Source organism: Neolamprologus brichardi, chromosome 7 (genome assembly GCF_056152115.1).
Source record: "Neolamprologus brichardi isolate AB-2024 chromosome 7, ASM5615211v1, whole genome shotgun sequence".
Lineage (NCBI taxonomy): Eukaryota > Metazoa > Chordata > Actinopteri > Cichliformes > Cichlidae > Neolamprologus > Neolamprologus brichardi.
In genome coordinates, this window is record NC_142110.1 from 20,700,349 (window position 1) to 20,723,279 (window position 22,931).

Below are 22,931 nucleotides of genomic sequence, written 5' to 3' on the forward strand. Positions count from 1 at the left end.
AATGTGCAGTAAAAAGAGTCAATTGAAACAAGCAAGATAAAGGTAGCTTAATGTGTGTTAAAGTCATGAGAAGTCATGAAATGAAACAACAGATGAAAGTAAGGCAGTGAGGAAAAAAGTGATGGCCTATGGAAATGGATCACTGGAGATTAATGGTGAGTAGAGTTTTAAAAGAGGTACACAAGTGTATACAGTTATGATGTGGCTCACAGAGAGTGTCTTGAATCTGTTTTATGTTTTTTATATATTTTCGATACTTTTCTTATCGTCCTTTCTCTTCAAGGCACAGCTGAAAGTAAATTAAACTAAACCATATTGATTGTCAGTAATGGTAATGGCACAGCTGCTCTGCAGGAGTAATACGCATATTTTAAAAGTCAGCAGTTTTAACTCTTTCCCCTTTGGATGCCTTAAAGAGTTTGAGTTGTTGTCAAAAAATGACTTTATGGGGGAAAGAGGTAGCCTCTCTTGACTTCACCTCTAGGGAGTGAAGTCAAAGTGAATGAACTGTATACCAAACAGTACCAGGCAAAAACGTTTTTTCCCTAAGCCAAAACAAACTAAGCTGGACTTAGTTTAATGTTTAATGTCTTATATGTCTGGTATCAACAACAAATATTTCCTCTTTCCTCTCCTCTTTTGACTCAGATACATTTCATAAAATGAATGTTTTATTAACAGCAAATTAATATCCAGTCATTAATTACATTGTAGACACCTAAATGTAAATGCGAGAACAATTTAGTTTTATAGAGAAGTACACTAATGAGTAGAACACAGGGTTCCATCAGGATAACTTTCTTACTGAGTGCTTTATAAGTTTATTATTACTGACCAGCTATAACATAGTATTTAATTTCTGGTGTTTAAGGGAGGCAACATGCAGTGAAAGTGACTTTGCAGGAGTCCCAGCAAAAACAAGGCAAACTATGTTTTAGTACACTACTTAACTTATATTGTTTCTGTGAAATAGAAAGCACAACTTAAATGTGGGGACTTTGCTACAACATACAGTAAACACTTCCATGCAGAGTATGGTAAAGTGTATCCTGCGTCCCAGAAATGATCTGTCTACAGTATCTACACAATTATTTTGCAACAGAAGAGTGGACAGTCTTGTCTGGTTTATTCTATTAAGAAATCTGCGAACCTTTTAAATGAAAGTATGTGTGCAAGTATAGCAGTAATGTAGCAATAACTATAAACGAAATATTCACTGACATGAAATTTTAGTTGTTAGCTACCAACAATTAAACCAGCATAATTTCGGCAACTAAAATAAATTGTGTGTTTACTGGAAAAAAAGGTAAGTGTTATTTAAGACAATCCACGACTATAAGAGCCGTACCCCACAATAACAGGGACTGCAAGACAAACCTTTAAAAACAAGTTTGAATGAAAAAAAAGCACTAGTATTAAAAAAACACACATTTTTTTGAGAGATCTGTAAAGTGAATCAAGGAGCTGTGATATATTAACACTAATTAAGCCAATGAGATAAGGAGATCAGCTATTTCAATGCTCAAAGCGTCTCTTCTGATTGCTATGCAGTGAGACGTCTTTGTCAACTACTTATTAATATTATCCTCGCACATTTCAAATGTCAAGTTTTTTTTATTTTTAATTTGATTTACTGCGTAAATTGTTGGCTGGTTTAAAAGGTATCAGAGAAGGTCCACAGATGCAGTGCTTTTTATAATGCTGAAGTTAAGAGACGATCTCACCGCAAAAGTCAGATTCTTTATTCTGTGTGATGATCAGCGTGAGTTTTTAATAATTCTGGGAGTGCAATAATACTCACGGGCAGTAATTGTTGGCCTGCTGATTCCAAAGAGCAGCTGGATCTGCTTACTGTGCAGAAGGTGGGAGGCTGAAGGTGTGAGATGAGCAACGTCTCCTCTTAATCAACATACCCTCACAGCATTCCCTCTTCAGTTGATCAGCCACCTACATGAAGCAACCAACACAAGAATCCTTACTGCAAAGCATATAAATCATGTGATATTTGAAATAGATATTATGTGTTAAATGTGATGTTCTTTAAAACATAAACCAAACTTAATGTCATTAGTTGGCCGTGGAAACAAGCTGTGAATTCAATGCTGACATTATTCCTTTGAAAGCAAACACATCCTACAGACATGAAAGACCATTATTATTTATCTGGAGTTGTGTTTCTGGCCACTTGATGAATTTCAAAACACAAAGTCCAATATTTCTGCTTTTGTTTAACTCTGTTTTCACCACCACCAGCTCCTGAGGGAAATATCTGTCTCATCAGCCGCTCCTCGCACCACTATATTTAACAGCTAACTGTATCTGTCTGTTGTATCCGGCTAGGCAGGTATAGCATATAGTGTGCCAATAAAGGCTGTTTGCTTAAAGTAACATCTTGTTATTGCTGGGAGCTGTGGGAGTTAACCAGAACTTTAAAGTTGTGGACCAACAAAACCAACGTAATTAAATAATAAAACGGAAACACACCGCAGAAATAAGTTGAACTCTCGAGTTGGGTCATAATCCTCTGTTCCTTCCACACTACAGAGAGCGATTTTTCAAATACACATATAATCAGTCACATAATCCATTGTTAGCATAAGAAATAGAGATTACAAAATTAAAAAGATATCCTTATGTCATTCTTAAAATGAGTGGTTTGTTTAAATGTACCGAAGGCTCAATTAACTATAAATAATAAATGGCAGATTAAGACATGAAAAACTAAACAGTGATTATCAGTGGTGTCTACCAGTGACTTCACACTGAAAATGCTCTTTCCTAAAGCGTACAACAGTATTTCAGTTTTGCTTTTGGATTTCACATCAGAACATCCTGCCAGTAATAACCACATGCTCCATTTCCCTCTCTGTGGGTGAGAGACGAACAGACGTTGGAAATACCAGAGATTTTGAGTATTTCAGAGGTAATGGATACCAAAGTTAATTTGTTCCTTCATTATATGAAATAAATAATAGGAGATTAAGTTATTGGTGGTGAAATTATTAACATCCACGGTATCAGTAACTGATTTGATTTTGAATAAGAACATTTTACCGCTGAAACTCGTAAGATCAACTTGTGACATATTTGGTCCAAAAAACATGAAAGCATTATGTACAAAAATCTGAAAATATACAAAAAACCCACTAAGATATGTTTGCATATGTTTATATGTTTGCAAATGACTTGGCAAACATTTGATCTTCCACATTCCACAAACTATCTAATGCATTAAAATCAGAAGGGATGTAACTTCCCTTTGATTTTCTGGCTGGGAAAAGTCAGACCTTGGATCCAAAGCAAAGTGTTCTGGTCCAAAGCATCTGTGCTGGTGTAATTTGTCTGCAGAGTTGTTGGCAGTAACAGAGACACCTTGTTCTTCCTCTGCAAGATGTTCTACATTTCATCTGCCTCATTACTCGCAAAACAATTAATTTCAATGCATAAAATTTGGTTTCAGATTATTTACTAACACCTGTGTTACAGTGAAAAGGTTTCATAATAATATAGTTCAGAACTTTGCAAAAGACTGCAAAGTTACTTGATTATTTCATGTGTTGTGTACATTGCAGTATTCACACACTTCATGTAATTGTATGGGAATGATAACAACAACAACAAAAATATACAGCAGCCTTTGATTAATGAGATATTGACTGATATGGATATAGAATTATAAAGCACACTGCAGTAATAATTATCAGGCGTTGTACTGGTTGGGTGCGTCAGGTGGCAACAAAGAGCAGAGCCCTTTCGTGTCCTGATCCCCAGCTATCAAGCCTGGCAACTGGGACATGAATGTAACCTCTCTGGTGGTAGTGCGTAAAGTTGAAAGATTCTGGTTAGATATAGTCAGGCTCACCTCACACAGCATGCCAAGCCAAGCTCTGGAGGGACTGGACTCTATCCTTGTATCCCATTGGCTTGCTGCCTGTATACTGGAGTTTTCACTGGTGGACAAGAGAGTTGTATTTCAGCGCATTCGGGCCCAGAAACAGGTTCTGACTATCATTTGTTTTTATGTACCAAACAACAGTTCAGAGTACCAGCCCTCTTGGAGTTGCTGGTGGGATGTTAGAGGGTGCTCTATCTGGTGACTCCGTCGCCCTACTGGGAGACTTCAATGGGCAACAACAGTGAGACCAGGAGGGGCATGATTGAGAGGAACAGACTGTTGTTCTGTTATAAGACTTCTGTGAGAATCACAGTTTTGTCTATAATTTGTCACAGTTTTGTCTCAGTTGTATATAGCATTTGTATTCTATTTTTATCTTTTTATCTTATTGTATATTTTATTCTATTTTATTCTACTGTATATAGTATTTTATTTTATTCTATTCTGTACAGTTGTGTACTGTATTTATTCTTATTGTATTCTAATTTTTGCTTCATAACATTTGCACTGTCCACTTCCTGCTGTGACAAAACAAATTTCCCACGTGTGGGACTAATAAAGGTTATCTTATCTTATCTTATCTTATAATAAACAACATATTTAATTTTGTAATCGTATCATCAGGTGAAGATAGGAGTTGAGCAATCAACTGATCACCACCTGGGGGTGAGATTTGTGAAGTGACCAAAAGAAGGAGCTGCAGATACAAGCAGCGGAAATTAGCTTTCTCCAAAGGCTGGCTGTGCTCTCCCTTAGAGATAGGGTGGGGAGTTCAGACATCCAAGAGATGCTCAGATTATAGCTGCTACTCCTCCACATCGAAAGGAGCCAATTGGTTTATGATAAATGAACTGGTTCTTATACAGTGCTTTTCTACTCTCACAGAGTACTCAAAGGGCTCTATACAACATGCCACCACACCCATTCTCACAAGCACTTTCTCTATACTGAGTGCTTTTCTAACTGCATTCACACTCCAATGGATGCATCGGACAGCTATTAGGGGTTAGTATCTTGTCCAAGGATACTTGACATGCAGACTGGAGGAGCCAGGGGTCGAACCACCAACCTTCCAATCAGTAGGTGACCTCAGCTACCTCCTGAGCTACAGCCACCCCCAGATGTTCCACCAATGTGCTCCTGGGGGGAGGCCCTGGGGTAGACCCAGGACACCCTGGAGGGATTACATCTCTTGGCTGGCCTAGGAACATCTCAGTTTTTCCTCAGATAAGCTGGAAGAGGTGGCTGAGGACAGAAGGGTCTGGGCTTTTCTGCTTAGACTGCTGTCCTCGCGAATGGATAAGCAGAAGAAAATGCATGGATGGATTGGCAGATCTATGGACAATTATATTTATGACTTAGTTTATGAGCTGATATTGTCATTAATAAAACAATTTTAATTCTGATGACTTCAAACAAATATATAAGCATGAAGCTATCCATGATGAGAAGAAACAAAACTGTGCAACATCGTGTGAGATATGATATTCTCACTAAATAATCCTTTGAGTGGTGAAACCTTAATGGCATTATTTGCTGAAGAAACATCTCATGCTTGGTTTCCCACTGATAGTGGAAAGTCATTTCCACATGAAAATTGCTGCTGGGTATTTTAAGAGTGAAGCAAGCTTGATAAGAGGATTAATCCATTGTTTTCCCACTCTGAAAATGGTCAGTTTTGTCAAGCAAATATACATTCCTACCCCTTGTTTACATTTACAGAAATCACACAAACCAGTACCAACATCACACAAAAGTAGCAACTTATATGTTGTCTGTCAAATATAGTTGAGAGTCCAAAGCAACATTAACAATTAACTAACATATTCTTACATCAGGGGGAAATAACAGAAATCACAAACTAACCTGAAAATCCCAATCGTCACGTCAAAATTGTTGGGATAATAACAGCTAAAAGTCAGAACACATGAATTACTGCAGCAGGAATTTAACCCCAGACAGAAACCAGGCTATTGGGGAGAGAGATGATGAGTCATTGATAAACACCATCTGCACAGCATTTAACATTTAAACATTTAAAATGGAGAGTGGGAAACTAAATGAAATTAAGAAGTAGGGCATGACAGACGTCAGAGTTCTTGTGTAACTCTTTTCAGCAGGATTGACAGAATGGGAATTTTTTTAAGTTAAGAGTGTATGGCGATATAATACATAAATGTATACAGTGAATTACAAATCAACATAACAACAAAGGTTTGGGAAGAAAAAAACAAAAGCTTTTCTCAGTTTTCATCATGTGCTAGTATGATTTTACAAATCAACTCCATTCTGTCTTTGCTACTGATACCTAGAGACTTTTTCCCATGTGTCAGTGACAAGATTAGACTGTTTCCCAATGTGCACATAGATGACTGATTCCATGGGGCTGGTCGTGTCGCTTTTGCACTCCTTCCCCCCATCCCAAGGCAGGAAACATTTCTATTTTCAACAGGATTACCTCTCACCACAAGCCACCTGACAGGCAAAAGTATCACCTGTGTGGTACGCACACCCCAGGCATCCAGCAGAACATATCAGGGCCTCATTGACTAACAGGTATCCTGGGGAGTTTACCTTACAGTGGCATGCACAGTGGGTAAAACAGTTCTGACCTCTATCCAACATCTTTCAACTGTCCCTGTCTAAAACTTTATTCCCGTGGGCTTTCCGAGTCCTTTCTCTCATACTGTAAATAAATCTGTGGCTTGTTCAGGAAAGCAGAGACACTTCCTCGACAGAGGCAACAAACAACACAACTTCCATTAACTTAAAAGGAGGAGCAGATTAATAACCTATGCAAATAAATTGTAGACTCATCTCTTAGGAACAAAAGTATATCAATACACAAATAAAGTAACATACTAAGATGACTTCTGTTAGTGCTAATTGGGTCAATGGACATGAAGTGTTGTCTTTCATAACAATTAAGAGCTTAGACAGTGGCTTTGACCTGTAACATAAAGACGCAAACATAAGACACCAGACACAAACTGCTTGCGCTAACTAAGTATTTTGGTGAGCTTCAGGGGAAACTTTGATAAATCTGAGCAACGGGCATGGATACAGTTATAATGTTGTTTTGTTTTATTGAGCAGGACTACCTGTCAGCATGTAATTTGTAAATACTGTGAGTGACTTTGGTTTTATTCATGTGCTTCAAGTTTTTAGTAGAAATGTTGTATTTTCTTCCTTGCCAAGGCAAAGAGTTGCAAAACATGGCGTCATCCTTTTTTAATTCTTCTTTTAATTTGCCTAACAGAACCAGCAGGTTTACATCACCACTTTTTGATACAAGTTTAATATCATCCTTCAAATGTTCTTGCAACATAATTCAATCCATAGAGGAGTTATTATTTGTTTTTTCTCCTACCAGGCTGTGAAAGCCACATTTGAAACATTCCACATTTCTTAACACATCAGTGATTTGTGCTTAAACAATTTAATGGAAATATTAAACAAGAAGATGTTTCTTCATGGGGATAACAACGGGGAACTTAGTCAAAATGGATTACTTTAGATAAGGAAATACTTTTTTTTAGCAGTACCGTGTGGTTGGAAACATAGACTGATATTAAATAATCACATGCAATAAAAAATCTCTATAGCTATCTAATAAGCTAAATAAATAAAAAAAGGGGGGACAAACATCCTCATGGTAAAGGGGCATGATGCCTCCTCCCATTTTATTGTGTATAATTTGCCTGAAAGGATTAGCTGTTTTTACTGTTTAAGCTAAACTAAGCTGACACATTTGCACAGTGAGTTAACATTAAACAGATATCACAGGGTAACCAATAATCTCATCAAGTATTGGCGAAGAAAGGAAACAAGTCTGTTTGCAGAATTTTCAAAGTTTTCCTTTAATTGTCATTCCTTGTTTGTCTCTACTAAACAGCACAATATTAAAAAGTGATCAGAGCATAGCATTTGTGGAAAGAGACGTACAAAGCTTTTGCAGAAATCCCACATTTTTACTCTCTCTAGGATTACAAAATAAGTAAAATCAAATCACCACTGCACTGATAATGAAGATGAGATGTCTGAGTTTAAATTGAATTCATAATTTTTTTAAAAAAGAGAGAAATATGGTTTATTCCGTGTGTATGTGTGTATGCTTCATATTATTACTGTTATTATTATTTATTACCATTATTATTTTTGCAGCGGCTACAGAAACGGGTAGAAAAAGCTGAAAGCCACAGCTCATGTGAGCCACCACTTAAATATGTCCAGTAGCTTAGGTTTTTAAAGTAATTAAACCTTGGCAGTGTGAATTTTGACCTTTTATTTTTATTCAACCAGCTGTTCCCCACTGCAGTGAAAGTATGCAGAGTGTTGTTCAATAAACAAAAGAACTGAAACAGTAGTAACAAAGTAACAAAATATTACAGTTGTTTTTCCACATTCAACTTTAGTATGGACTATAAAGTAACTGCGTAGTGCAGAGAAAAATCTGTAATTTCCCAGTAAACAGGTGTAGTTACACAAGTTCTGGTCATTTAAATTTATAACCATGACATGATCTCATTTCTGGATTCGAGAGCCAACTGTCACAAGTGTTCTGAGTGCTACACAACACTCACTTCACAGCACTCAGCACACCTGGTGTGGATCTAACTTTGGCATTAGACATCTCTGTGTCAGAGAACTAATTAATTGTATGATGCTGTCTCTTTTTAGATCACCTTTCCCACTATCCCCGGCTTTCAGCGAAACTTCCAGCAATTCAGTCGTCTGGATAATTACTTAGAAAAATTCACCCTGATATTTGAAGACAAATGGCACAGATCCTTAGCTGTACCGTAAGTGCAAGATTGAGATCCAAATCAATACCCACTTGTGTATTTAGTGTCCTGAAGGATATCTTATGTATGTATTCCATGTTCAATATTTGTGTGTGCACTGTGCTGGATGCAAACATATTCTTTGGCACCAGTATTGTCAAGCGGGTCATACAAGCCCATTGAACTTAAGATCTTAACTAAATAAAACAATAATAGTATAAGCTTTGGAGTGCTCCAACCTGTTTGGCTTGATTCCAGTAGTCATTTACCCATTTTATTTGGCTTGTTGAGCTGGATCTGTAAGCTGATAATCAAACTCCGGTGTCAGCTACATAGCCACACCAAAACTGTCTGAAAAGGGGGGACTCTCTTTGTGTCACCTCATTTTCCTCTATCAGTCAATAAGCGGATGATTGTGCTGTGGCTTGTTCTACTTTTGGCAAGAAAAACAATGGGTTTAACACATGCACCTTGCTTCACCACAAAATAGTACTTCAGCTAGTAATGAAAACATCCAGTTACACTTTTGATTATGTAATTCTCAGAATCGCTTCATTTATTTATTTATGAGCTCTTCCAACTCCCAGAAACAACCACATAAACACATAAACAATAAGATGCTGATGATTCTGATTTCCATTTGCATGATGCCCTGACTGTCACCAAAACAGCATTCAATGAATTACTAGTCTGTCCATGTGGGGAAAAAAATGTTAATACTCAAGGAAATACTGTGGGAAGATTTGACTTTCTACTATCAGCCCCATGTCTCCTCTAACAATAACAGAGCTTTATGTAGCTGCAGTGCAAAAACACAATCCAAATAATCACATTCAACCTACCACAAGGCAGTGAAAAACCTTTTGACATGTAAAAGCCATTATGGTCTCCCTGAGCCTTTGTTTTCATGGTTTACGATTCCTGCCTCCCTGCCTCCACCCCTATTCACCTTAAACCTCCAAAAGTAGTGTGGAATAGCTGCAGTGACTTCATTTAAAAATACAATTCAATCAAGATAATCAGAAAAATTAAGCAAAGTTTGGGTTGGCTGGTTTTAAGTTTGTGTCACTGAGCAAAAAGATGCTGCAAATGCTGGTCGTTTTGTTATTGCCATCTACATTTAGTGGCAGGAGTTTAACTGAGACAGATGAGAGGGGTGTCCAGGGAGCATGGCAGGTCCACTCTAATTAACGGATAAGTAATCTATCAATTACCCATTTATGAGGGGCAATTAACAACATTTCACCTAATCTAATCTTAATTGTGGTCTTGTTTAGTTTAAATGTGGTTTGTACCTTTGCTGCTTTTATTGAGCTACAACTGTGAAAGGTCTAGCGGTGCTTAAATATATACTTCAGTATGTTTTGGTCATTTCAGCGCACAATGAGAAAACCGAGCTCTGTCACGATTCACCATTTTTACTGCTCTATGACAATTTATACGTAATCCATCACATAATTTGCCTCACACATGCAAATTAATCTTTGGTGGATAATTATAATATCATTAAGGAGCAGTGTATCCCTGAAAATGATGCCTAAATGATTTCATGAATCATTCCATCTGAGGTGAAAATAGAAGCCATCGCTTGACACCAAAGGAAAGTTCAGCTTTGTTAATTTAGTCACATACTACATTAGCACAGAGATTTCTTGGGTCATGAAGCATTATGCTAAATTGCCTCGGGATGTTATGTTCCTTATGGTCTATACTGGGCACCAAATTTTACAATAACAAAGTTAAAATTTATGCTCAGTGAGTGGAACCTGTTCAAGTAAAACTTTACTACCTTTCAGTCTCACTAGGTGACTTTTATACGTATAACCTTTATTTACTGTTTACATTGTAAACAATGTACCTCCTTTATTTTTAATTAAATAGTTTGAATATTTTGAAGAGACAAATTCTTAGCTGTATTTTGACTTCATTACTTGCCCAATAAATTACACAGATTCTCTAGGCTATCCAAATGTACCCCACGTCTTTCTACTTATGAAAGCAATGGCTCTAAGTGAATGAGTCACTCTCAATGAAGTTTCCAAATATGACGAATTTTTCAAATAACTTTATTTTGGAATTTAAAACTCATCCACAGTGATTATGCATATTAGATAGCCTCCTACCTGTAGCACTTCACACAGTCATACCATTAGATATTTGATCTCAGTCTTTCAGGCAGTTGCAAGGTTCTTTTTATTTAATTTATTTATTCTTTTCTTATTTTTTCTAATAGGTTACTGTCATATAATAAAAGTCTGAAATATTGCCCTCATTTACTTTAATTGCAGTTTTTGGCTAGCATTTTTTCTGTGAAGTCACAAGTATAATATTAAGAACTTTTCTAATGGGATTAGGTTGCTACACTTCTTAGTGTCTATCACACAGCTCTAGTGTTCTCTCAGCATAAATGAGCCAGTATCTCTTTGAAACATAAATTAATTTACCTTTGAATCACGTAAGACTGTTTGCACTGTGTTGGACACCCTAGACTCTTTAGCAGCAGAGAACCACTATGAGAGTCTAATCTAACCTATGAGAGCCGAATCAACAACAAAAGGTTAATGTTATTTTGGTATGCGTCTCACATGAGACTTTTGAGTAAGGGCGGCTATCAGCTTTCACACCAGAATTAATAAAATAAATAGATAATTCTATTTCTAAAATTAATCTAAAGAAAATACACTAGATTAACACTCTACATACAGGACTTATTTTTCTGAGACTGACTTTGACAGCTATCAAGATGCTAAAGGAATGTGAGTTAAGAAAAAGGACAGCCTTTGGGAAAATTTACAACTTAGCAGATCGGCAGAACGTGATTGCACAATTAAAGTGCACAATTCATTAATGCATATCCACTACGTGCATGTGCCCAGAGTGTTTTGGTCTGATGGCTGTCTTGACAGGCACAGTTCATGTTGACCTGTGGGCCTGGAGTGCAGCCATGAATAATAATGATGATACCAGGAGACATACGAGGTCATTACTGCAGACTGTAGTCTGAATACTGAATATTGTAATTACCGGTGCTCTAAAATTGAAAATATAGATTACAGAAAGGCCAACAGAAAACAACCAAATTAATAATGGTAGTATTGGATTTGATATTAAATTTAATAATAAAACACAACATACATCTGCAGTGTGCTTCTAGCAAAGTTTGACAAATGAAATAGATTTGATTCAGTTGTACAGAGTGCATTTAGAGGCACACAGATTCTTTCCCTCTAAACAGAACAGCAAATATCACAAATGCACAGCAACCAATGCACTTTGCATTAAAACATGCAGTATATTTGCAAAGATGAGTTTTTGCACTTTTTGAACTCTCGAGCTTAAAAACATGTTGTGCAATTTTTTTTCAAGTTCTTCAGCCTAAAAAAACACCGACTGATGATGTAGAAGTCTCCAAAACTCATAAAAACTGTATGTATCAAATATAATGCACTAGATGTTAAGACTGTGTCTGTGTCCTTGCGTACATGTAGAAGATGGTCTCATGATTAATTTGCAGCATCATAACAGCTGTTTCTTCCATCATCGCTGCAGAAAAAAAATCACCATGAAGGATGTTGTGTGTCCCCCGATGCCAGATGTTGATGTGACATTACACACAATCTTAGCTACACACAGGGCCTCACCTTGAACTATCCTATCAGCTACATACACTACATTGATTTCTGCTGACTCAGTATCGTCAGTGATCACTCCATCACCAGTGTAGTATCTAGGACTAAATTCTCCTCACTCTACATCGATTACCAGGTTGGGAAAAAAAAAAACAAAACATCATCAAGGTCTCTCTTCTTCATAAACAAACACTAGTAATGCAAGGGGCTGATTAAACCATCACCATCGTTTAACAGTGATTTTAAGGTGATGCAAAGACACAAACATGAACTGTTATTATTCCCTTTATTTATGTTAGCACTGAATCCAGCTACACAGTTTACCATGTGGCACCACAGGCGAACTAGTCACATTTATAAACGGGGCATTTTATTTATAAATGGACTAAGGAGTGGTCCTAGGAAACAAGGAGAAAAAAAAGAGGCAAATTCTAGTGCAACAGATGGTGTAAAACTACTTGAGATTTAGTGCATGACTAACAAAAAACTGCTGCCAAAAGCACTTGTGCTTATTTCATAAGCATAAATGAGATAAAGTGCAATGGAGTGGCATTTTAGGGTCTTGAGATTAATGGCTGATGTAAATTTGTTATTATGTAAGATGTTCAACTCCTGACTGTTTGGGGCTCAGAAGTACAAACAATCTGAATAATATGAATAGTAAGATAATAAGATGCTGACACATTTCCATGCTGTCTTTCTCGATGGCTGAAATACTGACTGAGAGTTTTCATCCTTGTTTTCAAATTGAGATGGGTAAGGAAAAACCTTATGATTGGCCAAAATAAAGTCGCACTCTTGGACAAAATACAACAGAATTAATTATAGGAATGCAGCTGTTACTGCATATCTCAAAGTGGAAAAACTTGAGGGACAAATAGATTTACTTCTAAAACAATTGTTTATTGACACCAGTTCAAGGTGTTGATTGGGCTGGAGGCTATTCCAGCTGTCAATCCAGTGGATTCAAACCCAGGACCCTCTTGCTGTGAGACAGCAGTGCTAAGTGTTAGTATTTAATATATTCAAACACAGTTTTAATAATACTGATTTCATTATTTTTTGGTGACTGAGGTTTTTTTTTTTCTTATTGTTTGTTGAGTTCCACATTAAAATGCATTTTTTTTGCTAGTTGTCCATGTTTGGTCCATGCATTAAACGACTTAATTTTGAAGCCTGTCGCTTTATGTTAGCAGTTGTTTTGGCTGAACATTATAAGACCTTTGTAACTATGTGGGGGAATTTCCTATTAGATTTGTAGGAACTCATTAAACCGGGAGCAACAGAGACAATCCAACACTGACATTCAAGTCTGTGCTTCTACATCAGTCTTTGAAACATTCACATATTGGTTGAGTTATAAAAACCAACATGAAATGAATGAATAAAATATCTTTAAATCTCAGATGAGTTGGACACAGAGGTCCTATAGGAAGCCAACCCCCACACAACCCCTGCGCCCATCTCAATAGCCTTATCTGAGATGTGCAGCTGATGAACTTCTGAAAGACTCCAGGTTAAACCAATATGGATGAAGTGACAGAGAAATGGGGTGCTTGGTTCATTTCTCTCTCACTGACAGATAAGCACTGTCTGTCAGCTTGAGTGACGTATCAAAGAAGGGCAGCGTCTCCCATTGGGTGTGTGTGTGGGCTTGACTTCTAGATAGGCTTTCTTGGTCATTCTCTTGACTACTTTCTAATGTAAACAAGCCACACAGAAAGGCATGTCTGCTTTGTTTGAAGCCACAAAGTGTTTTTGTAATGCTGTCATATTTATAGTACAATAATACCGGAAACAAAAATCAGACTTCAGCAAAAGAGGGCAGAGATAGTACGTAAGGTGCCAGAATGGCCAGCATTGGGTAGTTCAGGATACATGTCTGGAATTATTGACTGCAATGAAAAACAAAGTACATGATGACTTTCCAGAAAGCTAATCAGTTTGAGGAAAAATGCAATTATTTTTCATTGAATTTTTATTCTACAGTCCACTGCATTCTGTTTGAGGCGCTCTCTCTCTCTCTCTCTCTCTCTCTCTCTCACACACACACACACACACACACACACACACAGAAACACACACATATAAAAGGAAACAAATGAAACAGTGGCGATGAGCAAAACAGCAGCCACTAACTGCTGCTCAACTAACTGAACAAACAAGAGCTTTGAGCACACCCTGAGTTATCAATATTAATCTTGGCCATCATTTAGACAAAAAAAAAAATGTTATCTGCAGAGGTGCGTTTACTTCAAGACATCACAAGTAAACATAAGCTTCTAAATAGTGACCGGGGCAATGTCACACAGCAAGATCGAGTGAGAGTTTCACAACCAAGAGCAGCTCTTTCCTTTGATAGAGCAGCAGGCAGTCAGCCAAAAACATCCTTATCCGCAATTCACCACAGCTCAAATAAAGCTTCAATTATTTAGCCGGAGACCAACAAGGAATCTTAAGAAGACCTTGTGCAAATTTTACTCCTGACAAGGTTGAATTTGACTTCAGTAAACACCTGATGCTTTTCCAAAAATGCGAGGAGTACATTTTGCTGGGGAGTCACATTAAACACATTCGCATCACAATGTCAAGGAGGTTTGCCTGACAGAAGGTGACATTAAGTGTTTCAAACCAGCACTGACTTCCTGGTCTGTTGCTGTTTTACAATACATAACATTACAAACAGCACAACATAAAGGTGTGAGGAAAGCAACTCATACCACGAGCAACTGAGGGCTCACTGGGGCTTCATACATCAAAGGGTGGAAGTGCCAGGCTGCTGAAAATCACAGAAGCTGTTTTGCATTCACCTCTCCATCCTTCAAAAGCTGTACGGGTACCAGCCCGGCTGGAGAAGCCCGAGAAAAGTAATCGGAAATTCAGCCCCACACTTGGAGCCACCATTTATCAGACAACTGTACAGTAGTATTTTACCTAGATACTTTAGTGTTGACCTGATTGATGGTTTTTCATAAATTGTTTGTTACAGTTGTGTCTTGTGATGTGGTTGAGCAAGTAGCATGTATTCACATTTGGTCAGTCATCGCTTCCATTCAGCAGATGATGTTTGTTGTCTCTGCTGTGGTTCTTGGCTAATTGAAAGCTGATCAGACTGTGACAAAAACACAGTCCTAAATGCTTCCAAACTTAAACTCTTTGTTTTGGCTGCTATCTTTACGGGTGGCCACAGTGGATCATCTGCCTCCATCTCACCCCATCCTCTATCACACCAACCCTTTGCATGCCCTCTTTCATGCCTCCTTTTTCTTTTTCTCCTGCCTGCCACCTCCATTGTCTAATTTGTATCTAGCCTATGCACAAGCCAAAACCATCTCAACCTTCCCTCTCAAACTTTGTCTCCAAACCTCTCAACCTGAGCTCTCTGTTAAACTCATTTCTAACACTGCCCATTAGTTGAGGTTCAGGGGCTCAGAGCAGATCTCTGATGTAATTCCACCTCCACTTTGAACCCATTACTCCCACCACACATCACACCACTGTCTCACTGTCCTCATATATGTTCTCCACCATCCTCGCATACTTCTCTACAACCCCTGACTTCCTTATGCAGTACCATAGTTCCTCTCTTGGCACCTTATCATGCCCTTTCTGTAGATCCACAAGACACAACCGGTTCACAAAGTTCCTTCTGACTTCTGTTTTTCTCTATCAACACTCTCAAAGTAAACCAGTAAAAAAATAAGTAAATAAGAACATTTTTTTAATTAATTAATTCAAACTTTTTCCAGTTATCTTTGAGAATTTTTAAAGTACTATTAAATTAATTATTAAAGTTCTGAACATAACTTGCAAAAATCCTAAAAGTATCACTGGTCATAGACATAAAAGTACTGGACTGGACTGGACCTTTCTTAACAGGATAATCATATAAAATTACATACAATGCAAGAGCAGTTTAAAGAGAATGACCCATATGGTATTCTGCTTGTAATTGAGTAGCCAGCATAGTTACCGGATCTGGACCCTGATGAGTTGCTGTGGGAACAGCTTGACTATATGGTACGACCACAAACCAATTAAACACATCAGAGGCAGCATTCCACCCCCCCCCCCTCCCCCCAAATGAAGGAAGTAATTTCACCCCATGCAAGAACAACTGGAGTGAAATTTGTCATACAACTTGAAAGCTAGAAAGCTGTTTGCATGGCAGGGATTTCTGCAAATGTATAATTCTTTGACCAATGCAAGCTTTGGAGCTATAAGCACTGATCAGCTGTAAAGCAGCCTTTAGATATCAGTTAATGAGCAGCTCTAAAAAATGTCACAAGCTTTGTTGTGTGATTTTTTTTTTTTTTTAAAAAATCACAGCTCAAAGTGAAATAGAAAATCCTGTTTTCTTTCTGTCTCCCTTACTTCCTATCTGTTTTCTGTTTACTGATACTGCTCATCCCATCTGTGAGCCATTATCATTAAAAATCAAAGAGTGGCAACTTGATGGGATCCAGAGTTGAGAAATGACAGACCGGGAAGGAGAAAAGACTTTTTATCGTAAACACAGACTTCAAGGTGACAGGAGAGGTGTAACAAATATGATTGATTGTGCTCAGACCTGATAGTCTGATAATACACAGTAGAGGCAACCCACCTGGATCAATAGTTCCAGTTGACTGAGGTTCAAATGTATTTTTCTGGGAAAGTAATATGCAATACATCAAATGTAATTGGTAATTAGTTCATATGCTAACTTACAGACATTATGATTAGATTGGGAGTCATATTTGTTAATTATAACGTAACTTCAACATAAACAAGGGGCTTGTTTTCAATGATGTGCAACTTGTGAATACTCAACATGCAAGATAGGAAGTGAGATGGGAAAAAAGCACTTTACCAAAAATAAAAAAAGAAGAAAACTTTTTTCTGTATTCCACTGAAGCCACGGTTGGAACAAGTAATGGCACGTGGACTGGTGTTTATATAGCACTTTCTTCTCTAGCGGTATCATATTCTCCTCCAAGCCTCAGTCACCCATATACACAGCACTTTTACTCATTGGCTTTAACTGCTTTGTTTTATACATTGACCCACACTTCAATGGATGCATCAGGAGCAACTTAGGGTCCATGTCTTACCCAAGCATACTATGACATTCAGACTGGAGAAGGTAGAGAAAGAACTGCAAACCTACTGACTACCGTATTTTTCGGACAATAAAGCGCACCAGATTATAAGGCGTACTGTCGGTGAACGGGTCTGTTTTCATACATAAGGCACACTAAGCAAAACAAAACAGTCGGACAAGTCAAATTTTACTCAACTCTTCTTGCTTCCTCTACTTCCATACCTTTGATTCATAAATGTTGAATTCTCTCGCAGCTGCTCTATTCCTGTGTTGTTGTAGTTTATTAATGACTGACCTTGTATTGTGGATGGATTATCCAAGTTGTTCTCCTGACTGAAGTTTACAGCATCCTGCCATGCAATTGCATTTGTCCATAACCATCGGGAACCCTCACATTAACTTTTATAGAGTGAAAAAAAGTTAGCATTCATCCTCCAGCTTCACTATTTATGTTATGCTAACATTAGGGTGACCATATTTTGATTTCCAAAAAAGAGGACACTTGGCCCAGTCATGAAGAACTTTAAGAATACTGTTTGCTTAAAGAAAATTTTAACATATTTTAAACGATGCCTTCTCTGTGCAGTTAATGAATGGTGAAACAAAAAATGTCATATAGGCTTTTACAAGTCAGCAAGGGCAAAAAAATAACTTAAAAACCTCCGCCCCGGACAGAACGTGAAAAGTGGATATGTCCGGGGAAAAGAGGACGCTTGGTCACCCTAGTTAACACAGCTGTGCCACTGGGGATCACGTAGCACGTCATTATATACCAGCTAGCCCAACTTCAGTAACACTACAAATGTCACTGCTGTTTAGTTTTCTGTCTTAATTTATGTTGGAAGTGATAGCAGAGCTGTACGTTTTAATTATTTTGCAGAAATCCTCCTGACTATGGTAGTCGTAATGCTCCGGCAATCCATCAAGCGGTGCGGCTTTGTAGCTTACCAAAGTCGTACTAAAACATTTTTTGACAGATTTTTGAGTACCGTGTACCACATAAAATCGGTTCGAGGGACAGCGCACCTGATTATAAGGCGCACTGTGGATTTTTGAGAAAATTTAAGAATTTTAAGTGCACCTTATAGTGCAGAAAATACGATAATAGAAACCCAGTCAGCCCTTGGTATCCCATTGTCCACTGCTGTGAAGTGAATTACTCTACACATTAATGACTGACTGATATAACAGCAAATATACTCTAATGTAAAGGTCAAACAAGATGCCAAAACCAAAACAAAATTCAGGTGAACCAGTATACACACCCAAATATTTAGACCATGTGACTTAACATAATTCCAGCAGAGTTCGAGTATGTCGGCATTCTTCTGTCTATACTCAGTAGTTCTTTGTGGTAGTTAATCTGTTGTTCAAGAGGACAGGAAAAAGAGCACAGCCTACAACAGCAGCTTCAATAGCCTCTTAAAAACTGGCATTTAACATCCACAGTAATTAGTACTGAAGCTAAAACTCAAACACAATGTGGAGATTTGCAAATAATAGGGCATCACAGGCAAAGAGCAGATTATCTTTGTCTTTCTACCCACAAAAAAATAGACTATCCTGCAAAATAATCCCCCACTCGGGATTCCCTTCTAAAAGATAATATCCTAACATACAAAATGGCTCAAAAATCAGTTTTATAGGTACGTGTTAAGGTAACTCTAGTTTTTTAAGGCCTCTGGTTTGAATGATGGCCTTCTGAAATAAATAAATCATGTTTACTGCACTGTATTTGCAAGCCTTAGTTGCTGTTGCTAAGGAGAAGAAGTCAATATGAGGTGAAAAATAAGCTGTGTTAAAAAACACCTTGTTGTTGCAGCTGTATGCATCCCCATTTAGAGCCACACATGGTGTAATCCTGGAGTAAGATAGTATTTCTTTTATCACTGCTGGCTGTGCCCTGCCGTGATATGAAAAGCTATGCCTGTAGATTCTGTGAGCCAAATTTCTTTATTCTTTAATTTCTTTATTTCCAGATTTATTTATTTCAGCTGGGAAATATTAAGTTCTAGACCAGGCTTAAATATTTCAATTGTCAGCCATGATAAACAACACCTGTAGAGAAATTGAATACAAGTTTTACTCCTGATACTGGGGTTTCCCTGTAGCTTACATTTTACTATACGACAGTGCATTACCTTTGTGCATGTGAAACTAAAATGATTTATATGCTCAAGATGCCCTCAAACAAAACAGCAAACTCTTATCAATGTAGCATGCATATGTGTAGTAGACCTAATATTCTGACCTTCTCATAGAGACGACCAATAGTTTTCTAAAGTAAGCAAGTGAGTTTAATGCAGCTTAGATGTTAGAGTTTGGTTGAAAGTCTTGTTTTTTATTGGGCCTTACAGATTACAGGACTGCCTTATGTTAATTAATCCATGTTAATTCTTGACATTAAGAATTAAGCGCCTGTAAAAGAATGGAATGAGTAAAAGCTCTTCACAGCCTTGCTTCCCTTCTCTTTCCTCCTGCCTTGTCTTCAAAGCTCTCAAGGGAGGTCTTGTAGAGAGGGAAATGGGATATTTTTAGCAGGTTCCACAATCCCTCCTGTAAATAATTACCCTAGCTGGTGCTGAAGCTGCCAGCTCATTGGACTGGATGAACATGCAGTGTCAACTACCAAAAAGAAAAACAGGAAACGGGAATGGCAGTTTCATATATATATATATATGTATGTACACACACAGGATGCTCACCCCAACTACAGCATAAAGGGAATACTGGAGGTATGCTAAGTAGTAAAACTGATGCTGCACATTTTAAAAGCACTAGTCAAGAAATTCCACAGAAACACTATTGTGAAAGATGAGAACGAGAACGAGTTTCTCCAGTGTGCTTGGGAGCTGTTGACTGGAGCTGAATATGTAAAAATGAACATAAACGATAAGACAACAAATTCCATTAAATGAACATTTGAACACCAAGAAATTCTGTAGTGAAACTGCTTGGTGGCCAGCTGTCAATCGCCATTGCACCAGTCATTTCCCAAATGTGTTTATGTGTGCAGCACTCCCTATTTTCCCAACTACTCCCCTAGGCCACTGCTGTAAACAAGAATATGCTCTTAGCCAAGTTACCCGGTTAAATAAGGATGAAAGAGAAGAAACTCCAACAAGCAGAACAACTAAACTTTCTCTGCTTTGTGGTGAACTGCAGCAACCCTTTAATAGCATACATTAATAATGATACTGCAGGGTCAATATAGGTAAAGATGTTTCCCTTTGTTGTTGCTGAGTTGGTATGCGTGTGTGCAGGTGTATAATTATGAACATGGTGAAATTACATGTGCTATGGAGTAATCTTGGGACTCAGTAGCACAGCAAGGAAAGTCAAGTTTAATTTGTAAGGACAGATTTTGATTTAACTTACTTATCAATGCACATTTTTTTGTTGTTGTCTGTTGCCTCAGGGCAACATTATTCAGTCAGAGCACTTCTCTTTGGGCATTAATGGTAGATTTTCAACTGTTCTCCTGGGGACTGCTTATTTAACTGCTTGCTTGCTCCAACACACTTGATTTAAATGATCATATTGCTATCAGGCAGTCACAGTATTTTATACCCAGTTGACCATTTGAATTAGGTATGTTGGAGCAGGGACTGGGATCCCCAAGAGAACCTATGTTAATATTTTGAGAGCACTGAGTGAAGGGCTATATAAGTAATCAAACCATGCACTAACTGGACTTGTACTAATTTACAAGAAATTACCATGAGAACTTAATGGGAGGAAAGATAGAATTATAAATACAAGATATAATAATTATACATATTATATACAATTTCTTATATTTCTGTCCCTGTAACACTTTTTACTTTTACATGTTTTACTCAGTCTAAATGTGGTTTTGAAAGCAGTGACAATAAAACAACTCTAAGAAACATTTTTTGTCTTCATGACAAGCTGCTCAAACTTAAACTGGATAACATTTGGGGGCCAAAAATAGGAGGGCTGTGATAACAAATGCACTGTCAATGGATTCTCAGGGGGGTACCCTTTTATCACGAGAATAGGCAGTCAACCCTCCTATGGTGTTTTATTAGAACTGTTTGAAGAAACTGACGCAATCCCCCTTCTGCTGTGATGTCAATGATGTTAACTATCTAGCTTTCATCTTTTCTGGCTTTACTGCCTTAGTAGTCACAGCTGCATTGCTGCTTCATTTCTTTCTATCTAAGGATGTCTTATTTCTTTGTGTGTGCTGATATTTACATATCCTCGGGGCCCGCATAAAAGAAACCTAATTTGGCCAAACAATGTCAAATCCTCCAGTGACATGTACCGAGCGTGAACCTGCTATATCAGATCAATTATGAAACGAGGAACATCAGTCATTGACTTTCAATACCAACTTGTCCAAGATAATTTTCTCAGCTGTCTATCTAAGCCTTCCCAAATCAAAGTCTTCCCCTCTAAGCCTTGGCAGCGTCCATCTTTGCTACGCACAAGGAAACAGTCTTGTGGTATTCGCGTTATTTCCATGAGGTCAGTTCTTGAGAAGCAAACATTGTTTTTGCTTCTTTTTTTGAGTGATTTTGTCTGCACATTTCACTACTGTACTAACTATACCATATAATAATTTTGTTATACTGAAAAATAAGGCAAGAACACAAATGTTTGTTTCGGTTAATGTATGAAACAATTAACCCACAATGAGTCATAGTTTTTAGATCTTAATTAAACAGATTTGACAAATTGCCATCCTGTCAAATCAATATGAGTTCTGTTGCTAAAGACACAAAACAAATAGTTCTGATACTTATGAATAATATCTTCACAAGACTCTGTTATACAGTCACAAAAAGAGCACAAACAGAAAATAATACTCACTTCCAGACAAAAACTGTAAAGCTTAAGACTATCAAGAAGTAAATAAAAAAGTTGACTTTGTCTGTTTAACCTTCAGTTTCCTGATTAAATTTCACTTGAATGAAGTTGGCTTGTAGGTTGAAGTTTAATGGGGACAATTCATTATATTAAAAGATTTAATCTGTTTTGGTAGTAAGTCAAGCATAGCATCAAACAAGCTGGTGATTAGACACAGACAAAAGTAAAGTCATTTAATTTAAGGATATTTCTCTTGTCCTTGTTGTTTGAACAGTTGAATTCAAACAGTTGAGTTACAGGCTAAAAAAAAAAGTATTAAAACAAGAAAGAGATAATACAACATCAGTGCTAATATATCATGTTCTTTATAACTCGATATTTACTGCGATATGGGCTTAGCTACCTTAATTGTCCCTGCTGGGAGAGTGAGACTTTGTTACATGTAACATTTACAGGAGAATTTTAGGACCATGAGAAAGGAAAGGAGGAGAGTTGGGGTTTGGGGAATTATGTTAACTTTTTTTTTTTGTTAAAGCAAAATAAATACATTTTACATTAAAAAAATAATTTCAAACACACCATGGTTGTCAAATCAGTTACACACTGGAAATGATAAGAGTAAAGACATAATGGTAAATTATATTTGAAATATATGAAAATACATTTTGTATCCTGCAGTTCTTCAGTCTAAGGAAAGTCGGGTA

General features: G+C 37.4%; 1 protein-coding gene across 1 annotated transcript in view; it reads right to left on the bottom strand.

The window, feature by feature from the left end:
* The window catches only part of lingo1a (leucine rich repeat and Ig domain containing 1a), a 119,237-nt gene that overhangs the window by 59,870 nt on the left and 36,436 nt on the right, over positions 1-22,931 (bottom strand). Inside the window, exon 2 of the mRNA XM_006782444.2 lies at positions 1,802-1,947. The gene's annotated coding sequence lies outside the window, so the exon portion shown is untranslated. The remainder of the gene's footprint in view (positions 1-1,801; positions 1,948-22,931) is intronic.